Below are 26,598 nucleotides of genomic sequence, written 5' to 3'. Positions count from 1 at the left end.
AGGAGGTTTAATTTCATGCTTCCCATTAGTAGAAAGGGGGTAGAGTCATGGGGTAACATTTCTCAGAGTCCATGGCAGTAAGGCAAAGGAAAAAGGGACAAACAGTAAAACCACAAACACGATCAAGGCTGCCCAGGGAAGGGGTGGAATCATCATCCTTGGAAGTCTTCAAAAGGTGTGGGGGTGTGGTACTTGTAGATATGATTTAGTGAAGAGAGGCAGTGCTGGGTCAATAGCTGGATTTGATGTTCTTGGAGATCTTGTCCAACCTTAGTAAATCTAAATGAACATTAAAAATATTGTCAGGAATAAAGCACTGCTTGCCAAGTATGAAGCCACTTAAAGGAGCCACTTAAAGTCCTTGTACAGAATCAGAAACTTCTACATTCATAATTACAGCATAAAAGTTGTTGATGAAGTCTGTTTTAAATAAAAGATGATGAGACTGAGAAGAGTTGAATGCAGAAAGAATCAGTCTGGACTACCAAGTGATAGAAACGTCACACCTCAATGGGATAAAAAAGAAAGCATTTTAAATAGTTATCAGTTATTAATGTAGAGTTAGATAAGATTTAGAAAATTATCCTGGCTAAAATGACCCTTTTTCATCCTCCATGAATACACTGGTGTCTCGGTTTGAAAGACAGGTATGGTCTAAGGAAAGGCAGGAGCCCCTTTTCTGCGATGCAGAGTGCAATCCCCCTCCCTTTTAATTATTTTAGGTCCAATTCAGACACCTTCAGGCAGGAGATATGGGGATGAGAATAACAGTTCTTTACTGGTATTTAACAAAGCAGAAAAAAACAACAACAGCTATAAAAATTGGCAACAGAAACAGTCTAGCTCCGCTCCAGTCCCTTCTGGCCGCAGGCCGTCTCCCTGTGCTGTTACCGGTGCTGTGGGGGCAGGGCAGGTCCCGCGCAGTTGAAGAGGGCTGGGTGATGGCGGCCGCGGCCCAGGGGAGAGAGAGGATGGGGAAAGTTACTCCCCCCTCACGGTGTCGGTCGTGGTGCTCAGCAGAGTGTCCGGAGGTAGTAGGGTGAGCTGGGAGAGCAGCGGAGTGATGTCCAAAGGCAGGGAGCGTGGATCTCAGTGCTGGGATGACAGGGGAAGATGCCAGAGCAGAGCCCAGGTTCTCTTCCCACTCCAGGAGCCAAGCGAGAGATCGTCCCCCGCTCCAGACCCCCCTATCCCACCTTTCCTTTTCCGGTTCCCCCCCCCCCCTCTCCCTCCAGCCACCCCCCTACGAGAGAACATTATCTGTCGTTTTAAGGTGTAGCCACAATTACTTAGCATAACAATGGGAGAAATTCCACAGAAAGAAAAGCAAAGCATTCAACCCCCAACATTATCCACCCCTGAATTTCTCCCATACTAATATGCTATATCAAATTAAACTGTTACATTATATATACATACATGCAGTTAGAGACATAGGCACAGTACTATAGGTATTTCACCCTAAAACAAGGTCTCCTTGGGGTATGCATCTGGTCTCTCCATTCTTTTGCATCACCCACCAGGTGCAACCTGGTCCTTGAGCGAATACAACTCCATGGATGGGATTGTCTTTGCTGGAGGCAGGATTCACCCAAACAGTTTTTCCTAGCATACCTCTCATGTGTACCACTGGAACCTTATCTCCATTCGATATTCCCAAGGGCTCAGATTGGGCAGGGCCTGCTCGGTTAGTGGAACCTCGGGTGTTCACTAACCAGGTGGCCTTTGGTAGATTAATCTCCCAGTTCTTGAAAGTTCCCCCACCCAGTGCCTTCAAGGTGGTTTTAAGCAGGCCATTGCACCGTTCAACTTTCCCTGCAGCTGGTGCATGGTAGGGGATATGGTACACCCACTCAATGCCGTGTTCTCTAGCCCAGGTGTTTATAAGGCTGTTCTTGAAATGAGTCCCATTGTCTGACTCAATTCTCTCAGGGGTACCATGCCTCCAAAGAACTTGTTTTTCCAGGCCCAGGATGGTATTCCGAGCAGTGGCATGAGGCACAGGGTAGGTCTCCAACCATCCAGTGGTGGCTTCCACCATGGTCAGTACACAGCGCTTGCCCTGGCGGGTTTGAGGCAGTGTGATGTAGTCAATCTGCCAGGCCTCTCCATACTTATATTTGGACCATCGCCCCCCATACCAGAGGGGCTTCACCCGCTTGGCTTGCTTGATGGCAGCGCATGTCTCACAGTCATGGATAACTTGAGAAATACTGTCCATGGTTAGATCCACCCCTCGGTCTCGTGCCCACTTATATGTGGCATCTCTGCCCTGATGACCTGAGGCATCATGGGCCCATCGAGCCAGGAACACCTCTCCCTTGTGCTGCCAGTCTAAATCTATTTGCGACACCTCTATCTGTGCAGCCTGATCTACCTGCTCATTGTGTCGGTGTTCCTCATTAGCCCGACTCTTGGGGACATGGGCATCTACGTGACGGACTTTCACAGGCAACTTCTCTACCCGGGTGGCAATGTCTTTCCATTCATTGGCAGCCCAGATTGGTTTTCCCCTACGTTGCCAGTTAGCCTTTTTCCACCTTTCCAGCCATCCCCACAGAGCATTGGCTACCATCCATGAATCAGTGTAAAGGTAGAGTTTTGGCCACTTCTCTCTTTCAGCAATGTCCAGGGCCAGCTGAACAGCTTTGAGTTCAGCAAGTTGACTCGATCCACCTTCTCCTTCGGTAGCTTGTGCAACCTGTCGTGTGGGGCTCCATACGGCTGCTTTCCACTTCCGGTTCATCCCCATGATGCGGCAGGAACCATCAGTGAAAAGAGCATAGCATGTTTCATCTGCTGGCAGTTGGTTATATGGTGGGGCTTCTTCGGCCCGGGTCACCTGTTCCTGTTCCTCTTCGTCAGCAAGGCCAAAGTCTTCCCCTTCCGGCCAGTTGGTAATTATCTCCAAAATCCCAGGGCGATTCGGGTTTCCAATACGGGCACGTTGTGTGATGAGGGCAATCCATTTACTCCATGTGGCGTCAGTGGCATGGTGGGTTGAGGGAACCTTTCCTTTAAACATCCAGCCCAGCACTGGCAGTCGGGGTGCCAGGAGGAGTTGTGTTTCTGTGCCAACCACCTCTGAGGCTGCTTGGACCCCTTCATAGGCGGCCAAGATCTCCCTCTCCGTCGGAGTGTAGTTGGCCTCGGACCCTCTGTAGCTTCGGCTCCAGAACCCCAGTGGTCGGCCTCGCGTCTCACCAGGCACCTTCTGCCAAAGGCTCCAGGACAGACCATGGTTCCCGGCTGCAGAGTAGAGCACGTTCTTCACATCTGGTCCCGTCCTGACTGGGCCAAGGGCTACTGCATGAGCAATCTCCTGCTTGATCTGGGCAAAGGCTTGCTGCTGCTCAGGGCCCCAGTGGAAATCGTTCTTCTTGCAGGTGACCAGGTAAAGAGGGCTCACAATCTGGCTGTACTCAGGAATGTGCATTCTCCAAAAGCCTATGGCACCTAGGAAGGCTTGTGTTTCCTTCTTGCTGGTTGGTGTAGACATTGCAGTGATCTTATTGATGACCTCACTGGGGATCTGGCGCCGTCCATCTTGCCACTTTACTCCCAGGAACTGGATCTCTTGGGCAGGCCCTTTGACTTTGCTCTTTTTAATGGCGAAGCCGGCTCCCAGCAGAATCTCAATGATCTTTTCTCCTTTCTGAAATACTTCCATTGCCGTATCCCCCCACACAATGATGTCATCAATGTACTGCAGATGTTCTGGAGCTCCACCCTTCTCCAGTGTAGCCTGGATCAGCCCATGACAGATGGTGGGGCTGTGTTTCCACCCCTGGGGCAGTCGGTTCCACATGTATTGCACACCCCTCCAGGTGAAAGCGAACTGAGGCCTGCACTCTGCTGCCAGAGGAATGGAGAAGAATGCATTGGCGATGTCAATGGTGGCGTACCACTTTGCTGCCTTGGACTCCAGCTCGTACTGCAGTTCCAGCATGTCCGGCACGGCAGCGCTCAGCGGTGGAGTCACCTCATTCAGTGCACGATAGTCCACTGTCAATCTCCATTCTCCTTCCGATTTACGCACAGGCCAGATGGGGCTGTTGAAGGGTGAGTGGGTTTTGCTGACCACCCCTTGGCTCTCCAGCTCACGGATCATCTTGTGGATGGGGATCACGGCATCTCGATTCGTCCGGTACTGCCGGAGGTGCACTGTCGAGGTAGCAATTGGCACCTGTTGCTCTTTCACCCTGAGGAGTCCCACTGCAGATGGGTTTTCTGATAGCCCAGGCAGGGTGTTCAACTGCTTAATGCCCTCTGCTGCCACAGCAGCTATTCCAAAAGCCCACCTGAGTCCCTTTGGGTCTTTGTAATAGCCATTCCTGAGGAAGTCTATGCCTAGGATACATGGTGCTTCTGGGCCAGTCACAATTGGATGTTTCTGCCACTCTTTCCCAGTCAGGCTCACCTCAGCCTCCAGCAGAGTCAATTCCTGAGATCCCCCTGTAACCCCAGCAATTGAAACAGGTTCCTTTCCGACATGTCCTGATGGTATTAATGTACATTGTGAACCAGTGTCAACCAATGCTCTGTGTTCCTGTGGCTCTGATGTGCCAGGCCATCGGATCCACACCGTCCAAAAGATCCGGTTTTCCCGTGCCTCTCCCTGGCTAGAGGCAGGGCCCCTCTAGCCCTGGTTATTATTTCTCTCCTGGGCATACATACTGGAGGTTCCTTCAAGGGGATCTGACAGATCATCCTCCCTTCTGTAATACCCTGCACCTCCATGGGAGGCTGAGGCTACCCTCACTTTAGTGGAGTTCCCTCTGTTGGTGTTCCCCTCCCTGATTTGGCGCACCCGTGCTGCCAGGACGGAAGTGGGTTTCCCATCCCACCTTCTCATGTCTTCCCCGTGGTCACGTAGAAAAAACCACAGGTCAGCACGTGGGGTGTACCCTCTCTCCCTAGCTGGGGGGCGTTGGGCTCTACTTTTGGGGTCCATGACTCTCACTGGTGCTGCACTGATCTTCCTCACCTCTTCCCTTATCTCCTTCATCTCCTCCTTAAACTCCTCTCTGAGGTCCTTAGCCACAGCAGAGACATGAGCCTGCACTGGGCCAGCCATCATACTCTGATAATTCCTGAGCCTGTTGGCAACAGAACCCACTGTCACTTGGTTGGTATCAGCATCAATCATTGCAATAAAGGGGGTATATTGAGATGGGCCCAGGTTTGCCAGATTCCACAACATCTGCCCTGTGCACCTGACCTTGTCAGGGTCATTGTCATGCTGTCCATCCCTCCCAAAGAGCACCTCCAGTACTGCCACTTCTCTCAGCTTTTGGATCCCTTCCTCAAGGGTATTCCAACGTGTTCTCTGGTGGTACTCCTGCATTCTTTCCCTGTGGACAAATCTCTCTCTCACACTCATTAAAAGTCGCTCCCAGAGGGAAAGGAGACCTGTCTCCCTTACAAATACCTGGTCCACACCTGAGTCCTGGGTCAAGGCTCCCAAATTCCTTGCCTCAGTACCATCCAGTTGCACACCTGTACCCATAAGGTCCCAGACCCGCAGTAACCAGGTTGTAAAAGCCTCACGGCCCCGCCGTACAATGTCTTTTCGCAGGTTACGGAGACTCTCGTATGACAGGGACTCGGTGATGATCTCAACTTCTGGCTCCCCTGCTGGTTGTGAGGGGCCCCCTTCCTGACCCTTATTATCTAGGTGCCTTGTTTTCATCTTAGACTTCCTAGTTTCCACAGGGGCAACTGCTGCTGGCTGTGAGTGCCCTTGCAGTTCAGCTGGAACCTGGACAGATGTAACATCTGTGGGTCCCACTGCTGCACCACCAGAGTCTCCCTCTTTAAGGCAGGGGGAGGGTTTCTCACCAGCTGGGGAGAGGTACTCCTTCAGCATCTGGCCCATCTCACGTATCTCCTTTGCTAGCACCCCCACCCATTCTGGGTGGTTCCTTTCCGAGGTGGGCTGTGGAGCAGGGTCAAACTCTGGGGTAATATCCCTAGTCTCTGGGATAGGATCAGGCTCTGGGGTAACCTCCCTAGTCTCTGGGACAAGATCAGGCTCTGGGGTAACCTCCCTAGTCTCTGGGACAGGATCAGGCTCTGGGGTAACATCACTATTTCCTCGGGTAGGTATCAGGGTTGTTATCCAAGTCAGTCTCCCCTTATCTCTGAATGTTAGATAGAACAGGTTTAACAGGGATATAAGCAACACTAGCCACAATATAATGTCATTAGCATTTAAAGTGGATTGGAACCCCTTGAAGACTGGTGGGGTGAACTTCAAAAACCCTGTGATGGGTTGAGAAAAAATTTCACCTGCTGCCACTTCCTCACAGTAAGTACCATTATTGAAGTAGCCCCAGAAACACACACTTAGAGTGTGATAGCTCTGAATCCATGTGGCCATCTTCCAGAGAAAATTAAAAATCCATGAATTCCTCAACTGATCAACCCACATAATAAACTGGATAATAGCCACAGTAACCTTGGGTATGAAACTCATGTTTAAAAAAGGGCTTGCAAATGGGAGAGATATAGCAGTGACCACATGGAGGCCAATCCAGGGTAAGCTGGACAGCATGGTGTCACCTACCACAAGCTTGGGTAATTTAAGAACTGTTATCCCCTTTTCTACCCCTCTCTCAATGCCCTCAGGCAATGCCCCACGTTGGGCGCCAAAATCTGTCTCGGTTTGAAAGACAGGTATGGTCTAAGGAAAGGCAGGAGCCCCTTTTCTGCGATGCAGAGTGCAATCCCCCTCCCTTTTAATTATTTTAGGTCCAATTCAGACACCTTCAGGCAGGAGATATGGGGATGAGAATAACAGTTCTTTACTGGTATTTAACAAAGCAGAAAAAAACAACAACAGCTATAAAAATTGGCAACAGAAACAGTCTAGCTCCGCTCCAGTCCCTTCTGGCCGCAGGCCGTCTCCCTGTGCTGTTACCGGTGCTGTGGGGGCAGGGCAGGTCCCGCGCAGTTGAAGAGGGCTGGGTGATGGCGGCCGCGGCCCAGGGGAGAGAGAGGATGGGGAAAGTTACTCCCCCCTCACGGTGTCGGTCGTGGTGCTCAGCAGAGTGTCCGGAGGTAGTAGGGTGAGCTGGGAGAGCAGCGGAGTGATGTCCAAAGGCAGGGAGCGTGGATCTCAGTGCTGGGATGGCAGGGGAAGATGCCAGAGCAGAGCCCAGGTTCTCTTCCCACTCCAGGAGCCAAGCGAGAGCCAGTCCCCCGCTCCAGACCCCCCTATCCCACCTTTCCTTTTCCGGTTCCCCCCCCCCCTCTCCCTCCAGCCACCCCCCTACGAGAGAACATTATCTGTCGTTTTAAGGTGTAGCCACAATTACTTAGCATAACAATGGGAGAAATTCCACAGAAAGAAAAGCAAAGCATTCAACCCCCAACAACTGGTATGTTTTGCTACCCACATTTCTCTAATGACATTCACAGGTCTTCCCTGTTCACAGACCAGGAACAGGTAGGTCTCACCTGTTTCCCATCCTGAAAATCCAGAGTTCAGTTGCATGTCTTACCTGTGAGAAATCTTCCTTTGGGAGCACACAGCTCTCTCCTGCATCCCCAGCCATGAGTTGCATCACTGATGCAATCAGAATTAACTTAGGAGCTTTTTGGCTTTACCTCTTTAGGTCATCTGTCAGATTTTAAAAATACCATTTGGAAATTCTTCAAATGATACTTTTGAAGCATAAATACTGTTGCTCTGAGTTTATCGCAACAGTTTAGGGGCTTAAATAAGTCCTTCAATTTTCATTAGTTTGCCTGGCCTGATGTTTCTCTAACCCTTTTCGCTGACACAATGCTGCAAAAGAAAATGCCAAAATTCTGATATTAAAAATTAAACAAAAATCCTATTATATTTTAATAATTTTGGATTGGAAGTGAGAGGATGGCAAGTGATGCACATTGTGTCCCATGTCAGCAGTTTGAGAAAAATTATGTCACTTTACAACAGAGCTAAATTATTTGGTTTCAAAGTGCAAAGTGTAATTAGACCTTTTATTTTAACAGAAATTCCCAGTGTGTGTAGGCAAGATCAGCTGCTTGCTTTGTGTGAATTCTCAGATTGCAAAGCTACTTTCGCTCTGTCTGATTTCCTTTGAAAAAGCCTATTTCTTTAGACTGAATTCATCCATTTTCATTGTAAATGAGGTACAAAACATAATTACTTTATAAGAGTTGGAAACTCAGAATGGCCTTATTTAGAAGACAGAAGCCTTGGGATTATTGGCAATTTGTAAAAAGTTATGACTATGTTGCTGTGATCTGTCAAACTAGCAAATAGGAATATGGGTCTGCATGCTTTAAGAAATAACCCCAAGAAGCTAATCCTGGATTACCATAGTGCTCATGGCTCCCCAATTAAATCTGTAGAAGTGATTATTCCTCCCTCTTAATTTTCAAAAGTGACAAAGATATTTAAAAGTTTATTCATTTTCAGTGGTGGAGGGTAATGTGATGCAGATGAGGTGAAAGAGATTTATCATTTGTTGTGTTGAATTAGCAAGAATGGCATTTAATGGACAGATTTTAAGGATTATAGAAATAGCTGTGGGGGTGCTTGGAAGAGGAGAAAGAAGCCAGGGGGTGGTCTAAAGGATTAGAAGCAGAGGAGAAAACATAGACAATGACAGAGAAATTGAAGGAGCAGTTAGATGGAATATAGAGGCAAAGAATGAATGTGTAAGTTTTCTCAAGTGATAGAAAAACATTAAAATATTTAGAAAAAAGGAGGGAAAAGGAAATTCAAGTCCAAGTGTGCGGATGACAAACTGCATTCTACAGACAGCAGAAAGTGTTGTCAGTGGAAAGGACCTCAGTGTGCTGGAAGCAAAGCTGCAGAGGGGAGAGCAACAGCACAGGATCAGAGCAGGAGGGAGAATGATGGCAGCTGAAGGCAGAGCTGAGCAACAGCCAGCTCAGACTTGGCAAGAACAAATAATGTCAGACTTTTCAAACTTCCTCCTGCAGCTCTGTGAATGGAAGACAAGCAGAAGATACCAGGGTGGTGTCTGTAAAAAAGCTTTTGATGCTGCTTTATAGAGCGTTCTCACAAGCAGGACTTGCAAATATATTTCTAAATGGAACTACAAAGGGCTGAGGCATAAAACAGGCTGGAAATGTGCACTCTGTAGTGATAATGAAGGGGGATGCTGTGGAGCCTGTTATCATTAACTATAGAAGGACAGAGAATGAGAATGCTCATTAAACAGACAGAGGACATGCAACTGTGAGGAGCTACCAGGAGAATGTATAATACAATCAGAATCATGGAATCAAAAAAAAGGAGAGAAAAAGACAGCATAGGAAGAAAACCCTAGAATTAGGATACATTTTAATGAGAATAAATCCTGGTGCATGCTTCTTAGGTAGATATAAAGAGCCTAAAGGAAAGATCTGATGTTGAGAGGTAATCAATGTCTTCTGAATAATTCTTCCTAGCAAAGTATCTTCAATAAGTTTCTGCAAAGAGAAAATCTAGAAATCAAACCATTTTTCCCCTCCTTCCCTTATGCAAAACAGACTGCCTTATAATTCCACTCATTGATTTTACCAGCATTTTAAAAATATAACGGTTTTACCATCTGTTGATGCAACCTGATATCAGCTCGTCTTTCCCTTACCACACTAGAGCTAGAAGGTCTGAAAGCAAGTTCCAGCTATTTGCTCTTGCAAAATCCATTTCCTTTAGAGAACAAGAAAATGAATTATTAGTAATCCAAGAAGATGCAAGGTCAAACTTTGTTCTTAAGAATATGCATTCAACAGTTGAAGGGGTTTTTGTAAATTACATTGACAATTGGACTCACTAGTGTATTTTTTCTTAAAACTCCAGTCTATTTTTGCGTGTTAAATTCTGTGAAAAAGATCAATAAGTGTAATGATCAGAAGACAACTGCCTCTCTTTCCTAGCAGAGATTTTTAATGACTAACATCTCTTTAAATCCTGCTGCTTGGTTTTGGAAAAAAATAAGTTTAACTAGTGCAAGTTGAACACCTATTCATATATAATACTGGGCTTTACTCTCCAAGGACTAGATGTTTTTTTGGATCATTTCTTTCCAAAGGAAAGCTCTGTGTCCAGAACCCCTGGGAAGCATTACAGACTCTTCCCAAGTGAGTAAATTCCCCAGGATCTCACATGTCACTGCTGAGGTAAGGTTTGATGGGTTAAAAATGCATCCAATTCTCTCATGAAAAGCTTTTAAAAGCCAATCTAAATGGGGATCCAGGTGCCACAACCAGAGCCTGGATCTGTGAGAGCCAGCAGAGGTGGATAATCATGTTTAGTTTATTAGTTACTGAGAGGTATTTGCCTTAAAGGACAACAAAACTAAATCGTTTTAAACTATCAAAATTTGTAAGGTCCTACACATATAATGAATTTTTATCGTCATAGTGAGGAAATAATTGTTCCTAAATTTAATTCTTCGTCTTTTAAATGTGGAAATAAGCTAGTAATATAAGTCCCAAAGGCAATTCCTCTGAGGGTCTCCAAGGTCTGTCCAAGGCAGCTGTCTTTAATTTCTACGGAGTCTCTACAGTTTCCATTTGCCTTAGGCTCCTGGGAAGTCTCCAAAAATTTCCATAGATGCTGTAAAAGTATGCAAGTAAGTTGGTATTTCCCTGTGGGTTGGTTATGCCACAAAAAACCAACCAAACAAATCCCAAAACACTCACAACAATAAAAACAACATAATGAAATCCATAATTATCTGTCACAAAGTTTCATGCCAGCATTTGGCATTTTCCACTGGAAGAGGAGAAAGTACATTTAATGAACCACTGGTCTTACTTGGTAGACCAGCTCTTATGTATCCTTATTTTCTGCATGAATGGAATGAGGGATCAAAGATTTTAAGGAAAAAAATCAGGAAACAAAACACTGAGTTATTTCCTTTCTAATGATTGTTCTGTAAATCCACTGATTTAAATGATGTTCACAGAGCTATAGGTTGAGGGTTTTCTTCTTGCATGTTGGTAGACAATTCTATTCAACTTTTTAAATAGAACTTCAAAATAGAAGCATAAAAAATAATGTGTGCACTGAGAACACAAAGTTCATTGCAAAAAGTAGGAGTAAGAATACTTCACATAATCTGTTTTTTTGTTTCTAAAAACCTTTTCACATTGTGTTCCCCTGGTGACTCTAAAAGCAGGAGCAGTAGGGGCAGCCGGATGAGCTCCCACATGTAGGCTGCACATTCCTGGTATGGGGGATTTACAGTTCCAAAGAACACTGCTAAAAGCACCACTGGGTACAGATGCATGTGATTAATTCCGAGTTCTGTGTTAACAAAATGACTGTTTTAAGCCCTTTCTTTCCACTGGGCTTTTACTGAACAAAAAACAGTTGACAACCGTGGACAAAGAGCCCCGAGCGCTTTATGTTTGTCAAATTGCCTCTTCAGTGGATGCATTAGGAATCAGAAGCATAAGAAAAATTCAGATTACTTTAGGCTTTTCTGGTGAGACTTCTTTACCAGACATCTTATTTAACCTTCACAATGTACATGCCTTTCATTAACCCGATGATCTGAAGACATACGATCAGGTTTGTTTAAAGACAAAGAAACAACAAGAGGGAGGAGTCAAGGGCATGTAACCCATTAAACTCATCTCTTATTACACTTCTTTCCTCTCTGGGTAGCATTTAACTTTTTCTGCAGTGACTCATACCCCATGTTTTCACAACTGAGCAAATTGATGTTCTCTGTGCAACTTTAATATAGATGACTTTGTTCTTCTAGTTGTTCTTTATTTTCTCATAATCCATTATCTTCATTGGTTAAAATAATTGCTTTATTGGTATAAGATGAAGGAGTAAGTTAATAGAAATACTGGTCAAATTCCAGGTTACAATTTAAATCTTTAAATGGATATGGTTGAAAATTTTATAGTAGATAAACTCATTTCTATTTATTCTTTGGGAATTGACTTGTCTTTCATGAGAGTCATAGATGGCTCCTGGGATGGAGGCTGGTCTAAATAAACTATGTTGGAAAAGACTTTTTAACCCAAGTTTCTCTAATCTTACAGGCAACAGAGAGGAAAGTTCCTCTCCAGACGAGAAGGACAAATGTATAACTTCATACAGAGTATTGCTATATTATAATATTGCATTGCACATATAGCACATATACCATGCATGGTTATGTGTATGCAAAGGCTGATGTATAAACAGTAATACTACATATAAAATTAGAAAGTCCCTTATTTGATGTAAAGTTCTGTTGGTTTTCATGCAAGAAATGAATGAGTGTGTGGAAAACAAGAGGTGGCAGTGAGCAAAGGACCATTAAACACATACTATACACAACAGAACAATGCCATAGAGCTGCCTGGCCATAAAAACTAGAACACTTCACAGGTATTTGAGGAAACAAGAAGTAAGGACAATTTTCCATCTTGAGAATAATACCTGAGTTACTACTTTAGATTAGATGACTAAAGAAAAAATTCAATTAGACTGTTCCTGACAGGTGTACCTCATAATGCATTAGTTAAAGCTTAAGCTGTAGTGAAATATCCAACTCCTTGTGCAGGCCATGTGGAAACCACAGCAAAGCCAGATTGCCCAGCTGGGCAGGGGTAAGAGGACATGGATATCAGCAGCCCAGCTCTGTAAAACTCCTATGGCCATTTCAAACCCAGCACTGACTGAAGCTGAGAAGAAAGGCATCCAGTATGTCCTCTCTGTGAGTGTGACTGTCTTACACACTCCCCTAAAATGGACTTTAAAATGAGATTTTTCATTTGAGGCAAAGGGCTGGAGGTTTCAGAAGAGAGTATGAGCTCTTTGTCAGCATTTTCAGCATCCAGAGTTGCCACTGTCAGCTGAAAGTGGCTGCCCTGAAGCCCAGGCACAATGGCTGCCTGTGTAGAAATGAATCCCACTGCAATGGAAATAAAACAATTGTACTGACTGTCTTCACTCATGTACTGTCACCTTCTGCAATGGTTTAAGGAGGGTACTTTAGTTCACATTATCAGAAGATGAAAACCATGTGCACTCACTCCAGCTCAGCTGAGAGAGGCTGACTTCACCACATACACCACTTAGCTTCATGCAGTTGATCATCTCCAGAGGCTGGTCTCAGTTTTACTGAGTTCTGGGTCAACAGCAAGTGTTTCATTCCTTGTAAAAGAGAAAACAGAACAAAGATTTCTCAAAAGAAAGTTGTCTGGTGGTGTCCTGGTAGTACAAGTGTTTCTCTGAGCCTTCTGGCAGCTACCAACTACTGGGGCCCATAATGCTATGCCCAAGGGCATAGTGCTGGAGTTTACAGACTTGAAAATCATTATTTATAGTAACTTAAGATTTATTTGAAAATCCAATGAAAACATTTCTGTAGAAAGCAGATAACTAAGAACTCTTCTTTCTCAAGGTTGCATCTTAAACATTTTGTCCACCTTTTCTGTCTTTAAAGGGCTGTGAGCAAACTGAAGAAAACCCTGTTAGTTCAGGCTGGCTGTTTGAATCATGGTGGGTGTAAGGTGTCCCAGGGGAAGAGAGATGAGTTTGGGGTCTGAAATGCTGAAATCAAGAGATTGTCTGCCTGGTTTGGGACATGAGAGGAGAGAGCAGGTGAGGGTTTGCTGTCCAAGCAGAGAAACAGCAGAAATAGACAGGTCTTCATGGCTGATTCAGTATTTCTCATTTCTGAAATACTTTGAGCATAATTTCCTGTTGTGACAATTTGAAAGTGCCTAAGCTGGCTCAGGATCTGGGTTACAAGAGGCACAATGTGTAGAAGGCACCTTGCAGTGAATTTTTTGGATGTTGACCTTGGTCTGGTTGGGCAGGCTCAGGAAGGGCTAGGGTGGCACTGCTGTAACTTCTGGGAAATATCTGCTCTGTCTCCCAATTCCTGGCTCAGGAGGACTATAGACACAGCAGGGCACAAAACAGAAGGAAATATCACAACCAGGTCTGTGCTCTTCTGCCTCTCTTTATGGCCTTGTCTCTGTGTAGTGAGCTGGAATCATGCTAAGGGCTGAACTACCAGCATTAGAACATGTGGCAGAAGGCAGCGTTGCTTCAGGGCCAGCTACAGAAAGCACCCCAGATCCAGAACTCCTGTCACTGAGCAGGGAAGAAAGCTGTGACTGGCACTTGGTGTCCTGGGCTCACCTCCAGCTGGGAGCACTGGAGTCCCCAGAGCCCTGGGGCTGCCCCAGCCCCAGGCAGCAGTGTGAGAACCTCTCTCTGGTCCATCACTACTGCTGTGAGCAGGGACACTAAGAGGGACATACTCCCCGAAGAGAAGAGGGAAATTATCTGTTGGCTAATGCACATAGCAGAAGCCAAGGACTTGTAACTTACTGGGCTGAGCATTGATGTGTCTCACCGTCCCTAGTGAGAAACCTGCACACCTTTGCTGGCAGCACAGATGTGCAGGCAGCCCTGGGAGAAGGTCTGTCCTCTACTGATCCTTGTGCTAATGAGCTGCCATCTTCCTACACCCTGCTTTTCCCCCTCGGGTTTTATACCTTGTCATACCAGTATTTACCTTGTCATATCAGTATTTATCCTCCTGGCTCACTGAGCTGCCACTAGTCTCTTAGCAAAAATACCTCTCTGCTCCTGCTTTTTTACCTGGCATGGATTCAGCCTACAGCTCTGCTCACACCTCCACAACCATTTTTTTGGTTAAACCAAGCCAAGGAGGCCCCCTGAATGGAGGTTGTAGCAAGGTTGATGCCTTAAGTTTTTAGCTTTTATATTTTTCAAATCCTGTACTGTATTAGTGTATAACTCTGAACTCCATAGAGTGTTAGTAAGCTCTCTTCACATTTTGGTCAGACAAAACAATCCTTCCAGGCTTGAGAACCAAGGTCACCATCACAGCCTCAGGCCCAGAAAAGTATGAAAAAAAGTGAATTGAGGAGGGGCAAACTGGGGGAGTAGGACATCATTAGCTGAAGTAATTGGAGGATTAACGCCTGATATGTAAATAGACCAAACTTGTATCTGTCTGAAAAACTCGTGACCACCATCCATCTTGGGTGTAGCCTCTGTGAGGCTTTTGGCTGCCCAAGGAGTATCTATTGAAGGCCTTTAATAAACATCCCCTTTATGCTTCTAACTCTGTCTAGCCTCTGGTCTAGGTAGCCATTCCAATGCATCAAGGTGGGTGTCCATCTCTCCTCCCAAGAAATAAGTGATGGAACAAGAAGAAATAGCCTCAAGTTGCACCTGGGGAGGTCTAGACTGAGTATTAGGAAAAATTTCATCACCTAAAAGGTGGTGAAGCATTGGAACAGGTTGCCCAGGGAAGTGGTGGAGTCACCATCCCTGAAGGTATTTCAAGAGATGTGTAGCTCAGCAGTGTAAAATCAGGCTCTGAATGCAGGTCATTCACCCCAAGCACATGCTCAGGCATCCTGTGCCTCAGGGCTTCTTCAGTCAGCTCCACTCCTCTCTTCTTGGTGCAAAGGCCATCCATCAGTTCCCTGTGCAGGGATGGGAGGAACTAAGCTTTTGAGTGCTCTGTGGAGAGGAAAGAGAGGCTAATATATCTTTGTAGATGTCCTTTTGACTTTTAGGATTAGAGAGTCAAAAAAATAGGATAACAGAGATGATGAAAACCATTTTAAAAAATGAATCCTTGTCCTTCCCATCAGAATTGTAGTAATGAAATGTGCCATCCATCCAGATTAAAATCAGAAACTGTGCTTTTAAAATGTTGTGAAACAACCAGTTTTAACACTCCAGGACCAGTTTATTATTTGAAGGAGAGCAAAGTCCTGAGTGCTCAGTGATGCTGCTGAGAGAGCTGTGTTACCTCTGAATTCTGTTTTTTTCTAGCAGGGCTCCCAACATGACAGCTACTTCTTCATTTGTTTCACATAGGTTTGAATCCTGGGGAAAACTGCAAAATAGTCATATTCCATTTATCAGTTGTGTAATCAGATTTCTTATCAGCATCTTTCAGAAACAACTTCTATTCCTCTTTCCAATCTACTGCTAAGTAAATGCTCTTAACCAATAACCCTGGCATCCTGCTATGGCTGTGTACAGCCATGTGCACAGGTCTCTGGCTATTTATTAATCAAAAAGCAGTGAATTTAAAACAATTTTTTCCCAACAATCAGTAAGCAACATAAAATCCTCAGTATGTATGTAAGCCATACATACACACACTCACAAATATTCAGCAAAGCACTTATTGGAGAATCTCGGCTACAAGACTGGTAAAAATGCAGCCTTTTTGGGCATAATTCACAAAAGAGTGCAATACTCTAAGAAAAGGCATTGACAAAAGGTGATTAATGGTCAGTATTGGTACTGTCTGGCACCTGTTCACACCTAACACAGGTTATAAATCCTGAAATGCAGATTTTTGATAGGGTCTCAAGGTTCGTTTAACACAGAAAGTTTATTCACCTCCACTTTCTTCTAAGGTTTAGGCAATCTTCAGTGCAACCCAGAGCAGGAACAGAGGACAGGGTCTCTTCCCATGGCACGGTGTGACAGGACAGTGACACACACAAATCTGGAGTGGTGGCCAGCAGCTCCAGCACTGCAACAGGGAAACAGGGAAACAGGGAAACAGGGAAACAGGGAAAACTGTGCCTTGCCTAGTGGATGTGGCTGTGGCTGCATTTTGACAGGATAAAAGACGTCGTTTAACAGAAACCAGACACGCCAGCATCAGTCTCCAGATGTAATAAAAACATGTTTTCCTGAGGTTTCCCACAGCACTGAGAAGCAATCATGTCCTCAGCTACACCAGAAAACGCTTTCTCACTCTGCAGTGACAAAATCCTGGAGCCCCAAGCCTGCTCTGCTGAGCTGAACAGCTAGATGAAATTATTCTGGTAATTAGTTCATACAGCAATTGCTAAGCATGGTACCATGTGAACCATGGTACCAGTGAAGAATCTGTGGATTAGTTACATCTTTTAAAAATTTGAATGTAACATCTAGATCATGAGTTAATTTATACTGCTATTTGCTAGAGGCATGCTCAACAATGAATGTTTAAGAGCAGCTGTTTGATTTAGTCTTGGGGAAAGCTTCCCATGGATCTGAGATTAATATTCAGCTTCTCTGTAAAGGGCTTTCCAGGCCTATGTATTTAGGTAATTTTAATTAAAGAGGATATATTTTTCAAGATTTTCTAAACAGAAGGCCAGCCTGTGTAAATGGAGGAAGCATTTCTGACTTCAGTGGGGTTGTGACCATTTACCAGGGGCTGGTCCTTGGCCTCCAGGCTGGAGCTACAACCCTGGCAAATGCTGCATCAGAGAAATTTTGCAACTGCCTTTTAGACTAATGCTAGACATAGCTCCCATGGTTATGAGCTATTTCCTGATCTTCTAATTTTCAGTACACATCTTTGTGTTGTTATGAGAACAGCAGATGAAACCCACCACTTTTAACCTTCTGAAAACAGCCCATAAGAAATAGGCATCACCTCTGTACAAATTTGCATTGGTTTTTTTCTCTATTTTATTTTAAATTTCTAAAGGAAGGTATATCCTTATTTCCAATGTTATTTCTGCAAAAAAAAGTAAAATGCAGAAAATCACAGCTTGTATGATTATCTGCTTTTTATCATCCTTCCTGCACTTTAGCTCCTTTTCTGAATGGGAGCCAGCAGAATGAAAATAAAATATAAAACAATGTATAAAAATGCAGCATGGGAAAAAAGAAAATCATTCACAAATATTTAGAATCATGTTTATTTTATGGCTTTAATACTTGGTAAAAATAGCTCCCAAAACTGATTGCATGTGGAAAAAAAGCAAATTCTGCTCTGCGTCTTCAAAATGCAAATGTGTTAGTGGCACATACAAAACTAGAGCAGCACACTGCAAAAATGGATTTCCATGTGTAACCAGAGTGGATTGCACACAGCTATTCCTTGAACCTTTACTATAAAGTAAATGTTGTCATTTCAGGTGCTATTTACACTTTCTCCTGGCACCATAACATGCTCAACAGTTGCCTGCTGTGTTTGCCACTGGTATAATTACCCACTATTTACCACTTCTGCAATTACCAGGGTAATACATTTTGTGAAAATCTGCCTTGTATTCTGTTTGCCAAGACTTCCATATAAACACCAGCACCCACTTAACTTTTCTCACTCAACTATGTCTCTAAAGATAATGGCAATCTCCTTGGAAGAGCTCTCAGATTTGGGAAGCTTTGGAGCTGTGATGGGGGATATGTTGCAAATACAGTCTAAGGGTGTAACTACATCTGTAATAGTCTGGTACTCATGTAAGTGGGCCATAGCCATCTTTTTCTCTTGGTTTAATGTAATTCTAAACACATGGAGTAGGCTTTGAGAAATGAAAGAAGGATCTTCAAGCTAACTTGCAAAATAAATACAGTGGTGTGTAAAGAGGAGTGAGGAGATGCCCTGAGTGGGGTGGACAGTGGCCGGGCAGAAAGGAACGTGGGGCTGCTGATCAAAGCCATTGAACATGAGCCAGGTGTGTCCAGGTGGCCAAGAAGGCCAATAGTCACTGGCCTGTGTCAGGAATGGTGTGGCCAGCAGGAGCAGGGAGGTCATTCTTCCCCTGTACTCAGCACTGGTGAGGTCACACCTTGAGTGCTGTGTCCAGTCCTGTCCCCTCAGTTTAGGAAGGATGTTGAGATGCTCAGATGCACCCAGAGGGGGGCAACAAGGCTGTTGAAGGGTCTGGAACACAAACCCTGTGAGGAATGGCTGAGGGAGATGGGGTTGTTCAGCCTGGAGAAAAGGAGACTCAGGGGTGACCTTATCACTCTCTACAACCTCCTGAAAGGAAGGTGCAGCCAGGTGAGGGTCAGCCTCTTCTCCCAGGCAACCAACAACAGGACAAGAGTACACAGCCTTAAGATGTACCAGGGGAAGTTTGGGTCAGACATTAGTAAAAACATTCTTCACAGAAAGAGTAGTTGGGCTGCCCAGAGAGGCGGTGGAATCACCATCCCTGGAGGTATTTAAAGACTGGATGTGGCACTCAGTGCCATGGTTCAGTTGATGAGGTGATGTTAGGTCATAGGCTGGAGTTGGTGATCTCCAAGGTCTTTTCCAACCTAGCTGATTCTGTGATTTTGTGATTCTGTGATTCTGTGACTCTGTGGGTGAGCTCTGCCCAGCTTGCACATGGTAAGACCTGTAACTATTGACACATGAGAAACATTTGCAAAGGGAAGAGAAACCTGCCACCCTTTACTGAAATATTGGTTATGTTCTCTTTAATCCTTTTGTCGTTCTTTTCTTGGACTTTCTTTTTTTCCTTTGCTGCCTTTCCATGGAAACATAACACAGCCTATTGTTTTGTTTAATTTTTGTCATTTGCTTCTCCTCTATCGACCTCTTCTAATATGTGTCTGATTCTATTTTTTTTTCAGACAAGCTAATGATCCAGGAAGAGGAAAGACATTTTCAGGACAGCACGAATATAAATGATAAACTGTAAGTCACATTTGTTTGCACATGGATAGTATTTGTGGTTTCACACTGTTCCAAAGCAGGGGCTCTGCTTCCAAGAGCTGGCTGGGTAGTTTGCCTGTTATTTATCACACTGTCCCAAGCAGATGATTTCTGGATGATTAACAGAGCTATCACTGCATTCTTACATGCAGGCCGAACTTATCTTGCTGCTTTTGAAACACTCTGTAATTGTTAAAAATAGCAATAAAAAATGAACAAAACCCCGCAGGAATACTCATCTGCTAACCTTGCTCTTAAATGTCTTCTGAATGCTAGCATTATCTCAGCTGTAATTAAAACCTAGATGAACTTTTCCAGCCTTCCCATTGTCCATGGCTTGCAATCAGTTGCAAAGCCAAGCTTTCTTTAAATCACAGTGAGCAGATTACACTAATGATTACTGACTTCTCAGAGTGGGAGTCTCAGAGACAAAGAGCATAGGAAAATTTACTTTCAGCATCCCAAGGATGTTAATTTGAACAGTAGCTGGAACTACAAAAGATTTCAGGTAATTTTCCTCTCTCGGTTTAGAAACTAGATAAGCAGAGCCCTAAATTAAGGGTGATGCTACCAGGGAAATTCTTCTATTAGCCTGGAAAACATCTCCCAGTCTTCCTGTGCAGTTTATGGAAGTGAAAGGCATAATCTGAGGCTGCCCTTGGAAATGCAAATTCAACTTAAAACCCACTGAGTTGTCTGTCTTCCTATCACATGTGTTCAACAAATCCCATTTACGAGACTTGCTCTGTACTATGTTGGGGGAGTTATCTGTGCTCTGTTTAGGAACATTTTATGATTAAAGTATAGGAAATTATTATTTTTGCTTCAACTAGTTAAACTGCTCACATTGCACAGTGGTAGCAAAGTCTGTGACCTGAGAAAATTTGCCAAGTTCCATGACACATCTCTCAATACAAGCAAGTAGTTTATAAACCCGTCTTGGGTTACTTTATTTTCCATTTCTGATCTGTGGGAAGCTAAAGGAGAATCTATGAATGTTATTATTATCATTAGGTTCACTTGTTTCATATTGCTGAGCCTGAGCATCAGCCCTGTGGAAGTAGAAAAGAGTAAAAAATATTCTTTAAATCTCTTGTCATAGATTCTAAGCTGTATTTATCTCTGTATTTCCTGCTTATTAATGTGATTCATCTATTTAAATATTTTAGAGAGGATTCAGTCTTAGAGTATGCAGATATACACTGAAATTCCTAAAGATTAACTAGAAACACAAGGAATTTTTCAAAAGTAACTAAGCTTCTTTCCTATCAATTTCTTCATAGCTTTTTATTTTCTATAAGTAATGTGGGTGCTGGCCCAAAGGAGAATGGAAAAGAGAAAAAGGTTTCATTTACCCAGAGGGGAAGGTGCCAAGGTCAGCCCTGTGCCCCTGCACTAACAGCCTTTGCCAAGAGCAAAGGGCCACATTTTAGCTCATTTTATCTTTGAATACTTCATAGGAGCTCATCAAACCCCTCCCCCAAAAGGTCTTGTTTTTCTCAGTGAGGACCATCCTTTTTCCTTGTGGGTAGATTTGAAATCCAGTTCTGTTGGGAAAGTGTTTAACTAGTGTCTGCTACAGAGGAAAATAAACTCAGTAATTTCCCAGTTCTTTATCTAGATATAGCAGTAACTTCAAAAATGTAAATAATGATACTTCATGGTACATCCTCTATGGTGGAGGTCTGTTTTGATTCTGTTTTCCTAAGAATAGGACTCTTAACCTGACCTGCAACATTTTTTTCTCTTTTTTGCTCTGTTTTCCAGATGCTATCTTCTACTCTGGCAGTACGGCCATTTTCCTGTCAGAGAAGCCCAGCAAAAGAAGGAAAACAAATGCAAAATTTCCTATTGAATGATTCAATTCACCTGGAATAGTGTTTGAAATAATGAAAGCTGTCTCCCATTAGCAACGTCCTGTGCCCACTATTGAAACTAAATTGTGTGCTGTGGAATTGCTGTCCTATCTTAAAAAAAAAAAATTGGTTTTCCTGCTGGGAGAGCACTGAATGATGAAATACTCTCTGCTCAAAATAACACAGGGATTAATAACACTCATGTCAATACAAGAAAGGACTAATTTAAGGTTATTAATCAGAAAATTTTGCAACAGTTTCAGTGCCAAATGTCAATGCATTATGCAGTAAGGTGTCTTGATGGTGATAAATTTTGATTTTTAATTGGTTTTGAAACTCATACTGAATCCTGTGATTGCCTTTTGATTTCTAAATGCATAGAAGTTGCCATAAGCTTGAAAAGATCCATATCCTGAATCAGATCGTACTGAATACTGTTTCCTCCCAAACCACTGATTCACATTCCAAAATTTAAGTGTTCATAAGCACATTGTTTGGCCAAGTGTTGTAAGTTACAAACAACTGCTGGCCTGAACAATAGCAAAAGTGGTGAATGTAAATTAATTCCTATTCTTTTACATATAAATGGCCTCAATTAATTATTCTCATAGGTTTATTTCAGCAAACAGTCCTCTGCACTCAGTGGATTAGCTGATGTAAAATACTTTTATACATGACAAGAGGCTGATCACCAAAACATACTGAATCTTGCTTCTGGAATTCATGCTGTTTTCCATTTTACTCTGTTAATGTGAAGTGGTACAAATGCCCCTCATGAGGCCTTGAGAGAGGACTCAAGACAGCAAGATGTGTCTGGTTGCAATTGTCTGATGAAAACTGATGGATCCTTCTGGAGTAACCTTAGTGGCATAGAGAGACCACTTGTTCTCTTTCTAGTGTTTAATTTAATGTGCTGTATTTCAACATTGTTGCACTCAAAAAATATTTCATATGTATAATAAAAGAATTTTTTGTGTCTGTGATGTGTAAATGTAAGAATAGTTGTCATGTGCCAAGCTCATTTTACAGCAGACAATGGGAAGCAGGGTCAGAGCTGCATAGATAGAATTTTGAGAAAACTCTATTGTATCTCAAGAGTAAGCTCAGTTGTTAGCTAGCCCCATAATTCCTGTTGAGACCTCAGGGGATATGAAGTTTATCTGACATTTCTTTCCCTCAGAAAATTCCTACAGATCTCTGTCTAGCAGCCCATCTCTGTTTTTTTTCCAAGTCAGGTAGCACCCAGAGTGTTTGAAGACCAGCTGATAAAGGCTCATTTGGACACAATGTGTTAATCCTTAAAACCTGGAAGATTTTCATGAGAAGTCTCCATGAGAGTTCAGGAGAGTTGTCCTGGGTAAGAAACCAGGATAGAAGCCAGGGTACCAGTTTGGTTTGTGTGGGTCTTGGCTGCTGTACCAGAGCAGGAGACCACAGCTGGCAGAAGCCTGTAAGCTGGTGCTCCAGGAGTTCTCTTGGAAAGGATTTTGTTATACTCCAACTTTTCACTGTTCAGAACAGATTGAATTGAAATTAAATTCAGGATGGGAGTCAGCCATTAATGAAAGAGAATTTTTGCTGTCTGGTGACTGTTCAGATGCAGTTAGCTGTAATTAGCTTTATTGTTCCCCAATTAGCAATAGTTGGCCTTCTGCCACCCTGCTTCATAATGGTAATATAAAAGAACTGAATTCACATGTAGCCTGTTAAAACTTCAGGGATGCCAGAGTGGCCTCTGATTATCTACTTTTCAATAAAAAATATACATTGTCATTTCATGAGAAAACTGAAAGAATGGAGCACAACAAATTGAGACTTGCCACCTGCTATATCTTACAGTTATATTTTTGTATACTTTTACAGTTCCAGGTTCTGCTTTTGTATGCTGGGAAGATTTCCACCACTTAGATCTGATAGCTGGCATTTCATCTAGGCATCATTTCGTCTTTGGGTTCCTTGCTTCAGTGAGGCTGCATCTCCAAAAGCAGCTTTGGTGCAATTCATGTGTCTGTGCATTACTGGCTGGTCCACAAAGAAACCATTTAACTCCTTAGTTCTTTTGGTTCCTCCAGGTATCCTCAAAGTGGTTCTCAGCATCCAGGGAATTTAGTTAGATTTCAGTACTTGCATAAGAACAACATGAACAACAGATAGGGTACAAAGAAAATGTGTAACGTAGTAATTGCATTATTTTACAAAAATTTAACTAAATCTCAGGCTTTCTGAGCTACTAGATTCAGAAGATGACCTTCCATTTCAAGCAGTTTAAACTGATTTCCCTCTTTCAAAATTACTGTTTTCTATTCACAGACTTATTAATGTTGGAAAATGCCTCCAAGACAAGATCACTAAGCCCACCCTTTGAATACCAGTATGCCCACTCAACCATATCCCAGCATACTCTGTCCACTCATTTTTTGGACACTTCCAGGGATGGTCACTCCACCACCTGCCTGGGAAACCTGTTCCAATGCTTAATCATCCTTTCAGTGAAGAATTTTTTCCGAGTGTATGACATGAGCTTCCCCAGCTGCAACCTGGCTGCACCCTCCCTTCAGGTGGAGAGCAAGGTCTGCACCGAGCTCTCTCTCCAGACTGAACCAGCCCAGCTCTTAAGATTGATTTTCTAGACCTTTCACAAGCCTTGTTGCCCTTTTCAGACACACTCCAGCACTTCAGTGTCCTTCCTGAAGGGAGTAGCCCAGAGCTGGCCACAGTGGCACTCAAGGTGATCTGTCCCATGGCTTTCCCCAGTGCTGAGGTCACAGGACAGGCTGCAGTGCCTTGGGTTCTCCTTCCAGCCCTTCTGATAGATTGGTGCCACGCTGACTGGCCTCCAGCTGTCCCCAGTTAACCAGGACTGCTTCATATCAGAACAAATTTCATCTTCCCATTCAGTTCTCTTTGAACTTGCAAATTACACACAAAAAAATCTCTTGTAGGAAACTTAACAGCACTGATGCTCACATTATTTCTCATGTTCAAGCTACACTTTCAGTGGCATTGAATTTGAGAACAATTGACCATTTATGTGTGACAAAAATATATATCACTATTTAGCCAGTCATAAAAAGCTAAGAAAACTAGGAATTACTGTGAGAAAAAAATCTAAAAACATGAAATCAGAAAACAATATCTATTGTACTAGGGCAAATGTAAACCTACACCACTGTGACAACATGCAGTGACCCTATTCTCATGACTAAAGCATGTTATTATTCTTACTTCTACATTAGCTTAAACCTTTTAAAAAGAGTGGATATTTCCTCTTTGTGATTTCCCTCACAGAAATACATATGACTCTTTTTGTTCTACATTTTGTTACCTATGCTTGCTGCTTTATTATGCTCTTACTCCTTTTACAAGGAGCATTATTTAATTTCTACTATACAGCAGCCTTCATCTTATAATCACTTCAGTTTATCTTGTTTTTCCTGTGTAGAGGAGAACAGGATGCCTTTTTCTTTTGAATCTATCTTGTTTTGAATCTCTTGTAATAAAGTGGAAATAATGAGGCTGAAAGCATCACTATACCTCTGTAGAGCCAAAGGAAAGAGAAATAATTAACAAATACTTGCTCTACTTGGTCATTAGGTCCATCCAAGCAGCACAGGAGGAGAAATACACCAGTTAACAAGGTGTAGTGCTTTTGAAGTAGAGGGAGGAGGAAATGAAGCACAGTGTTTCCTTTGTGCTAATGTGTCTTCCTTTTACTCTCCTACTATTTTTTTAAACTGTTTGAACCAGTGTTTTGACTAATTGAAGCTAGCTAAGTAAGTGATAGTTGAAGTTTTTCCATTGTTTGGTTCACCTTTAATTAGCACATTCTACTGGCCTTTTCAGGAATTATTGTTAATCTTTTACACAGCACCTTAATGATCTTGTGTAAGGACTTTGCATGTTTCAGAAATAATTGCTGTCTTAAAACACAAGATGAAAGTGGTATTCCAGCTCCTCAAGATAAAGTTGAATGTCAGCTTTTACAGAGCTTCTGATAAATAACACTCTGAGTCTCTATTGTGTTATAAAGGCCATTTGTCCACTTAAGAAACAATTTGAGAGCATCTGTTGCTGTCTTTGTTTTGCTTCAGTGCACTATGCACTAAAAGCATTATTTCCACAAGGGAAATTAGAAAATCCACATGCAGTATTATCCCTATACCTCCAAGCCAGCTGGACAATATTCACAACAGCTTCTTCTTGTTATTTGATTTAGTTAATCAATAATGCAAAATAGATCCAAATAAAAATAATTAAATAAACTTGTGGGGTTTTCTTTCCTTCCTCTCTGACTGACAGTTACAATAACACTTGAACTTTCTTTCCTTTAATGCCTTTTGCCTTTGGACAAGTCATGTATACTTTTATAAAAGTGCTCTAAATTGACATTCTCTTCTGCTCAGTAAGTGAAACTTCTTTACTTCTGGGAAAAGAAATAACTACTGAAAAATCAATTCTGGAATAGTGTAGATACTTCATGAACATATTGGCAAAACCCTCATAACTGTTGGATCTTTCCACTGCGACCATTTTCTGAAATCTGGCATATTTGCTGAGCTAGAGAAGATGTATTCTTCTTGGACACATGTCCTGGGACCTTGGTGTTTCAGGAGCTGCACAGAAAACAGAAGTAAAACACAGACGAAACCCTGACATGTTGGAGTTAATGTGAAAGAAGAAGCAGCAAATCAATAAAACTCTCACAAGTGCTTGTCAACAGGAGAGGGGACAGTTGCTGCAGGAAATTATCAAAAAAAGTCAAGGGGCTGTTGAAACATTATGGAAAAAGAGCTTTTAAGAAAGAATTCTAAGACATACTGGGAAGTTTTGCACATACTTTAAGAGGTTGTTCTCAGACATTAGCAGTGGCTGGAACGAAAGAATAAAGCTGCTTTTCGAAAATCTAGCCAGGTACAAGCAAGCCACATGATCTGAAATGAGAAAAAACTATTATGAAATATATGACTTTTATAGTGGCTAGGCTTGCTTAAATGTCTACAAAGAAGTGTAAAACTTGGTCTAGAATTTTAGTTTAGACAAAAGTGTAGGATTTATCCTACCTAACTTTCAATAGCTGCAGTGTAGATTATACCCTTCATTGTGAAAGATGCATAGTTAGATTATCATTCAGCTGCCAGAGATGTTCTTTAGCACTTAAATTAATTGAAATATGCAGTTCTTTAAGTATTATTGGCTTGTTTTTCAGACTACACAGAGAATCTACAATGGGTTCCTCAGAAATAAATAGCTACATTCAGATACCTGAATCCCAATTGTGGGCAGAGTACGGGGTAGACACGAGGGAGAATTTA

The 26,598-nt window shown here is 42.9% G+C and overlaps 1 long non-coding RNA gene across 1 annotated transcript; it reads right to left on the bottom strand.

The window, feature by feature from the left end:
- Positions 1-15,608: 15,608 nt before the first annotated feature.
- LOC148225069 (uncharacterized) lies at positions 15,609-26,530 on the bottom strand. Its single transcript, XR_015801291.1, has 3 exons — positions 26,124-26,530; positions 16,382-16,517; positions 15,609-15,866 (listed from the first exon to the last, which is right to left on the bottom strand). It is a non-coding gene; the product is annotated as an uncharacterized LOC148225069 (long non-coding RNA).
- Positions 26,531-26,598: the final 68 nt, after the last annotated feature.

The sequence above is a fragment of the Sturnus vulgaris genome, chromosome 1 (assembly GCF_052056855.1).
Source record: "Sturnus vulgaris isolate bStuVul1 chromosome 1, bStuVul1.hap1, whole genome shotgun sequence".
NCBI classification, from domain to species: Eukaryota; Metazoa; Chordata; class Aves; order Passeriformes; family Sturnidae; genus Sturnus; species Sturnus vulgaris.
This window is presented reverse-complemented; position numbering and strand designations above follow the sequence as displayed.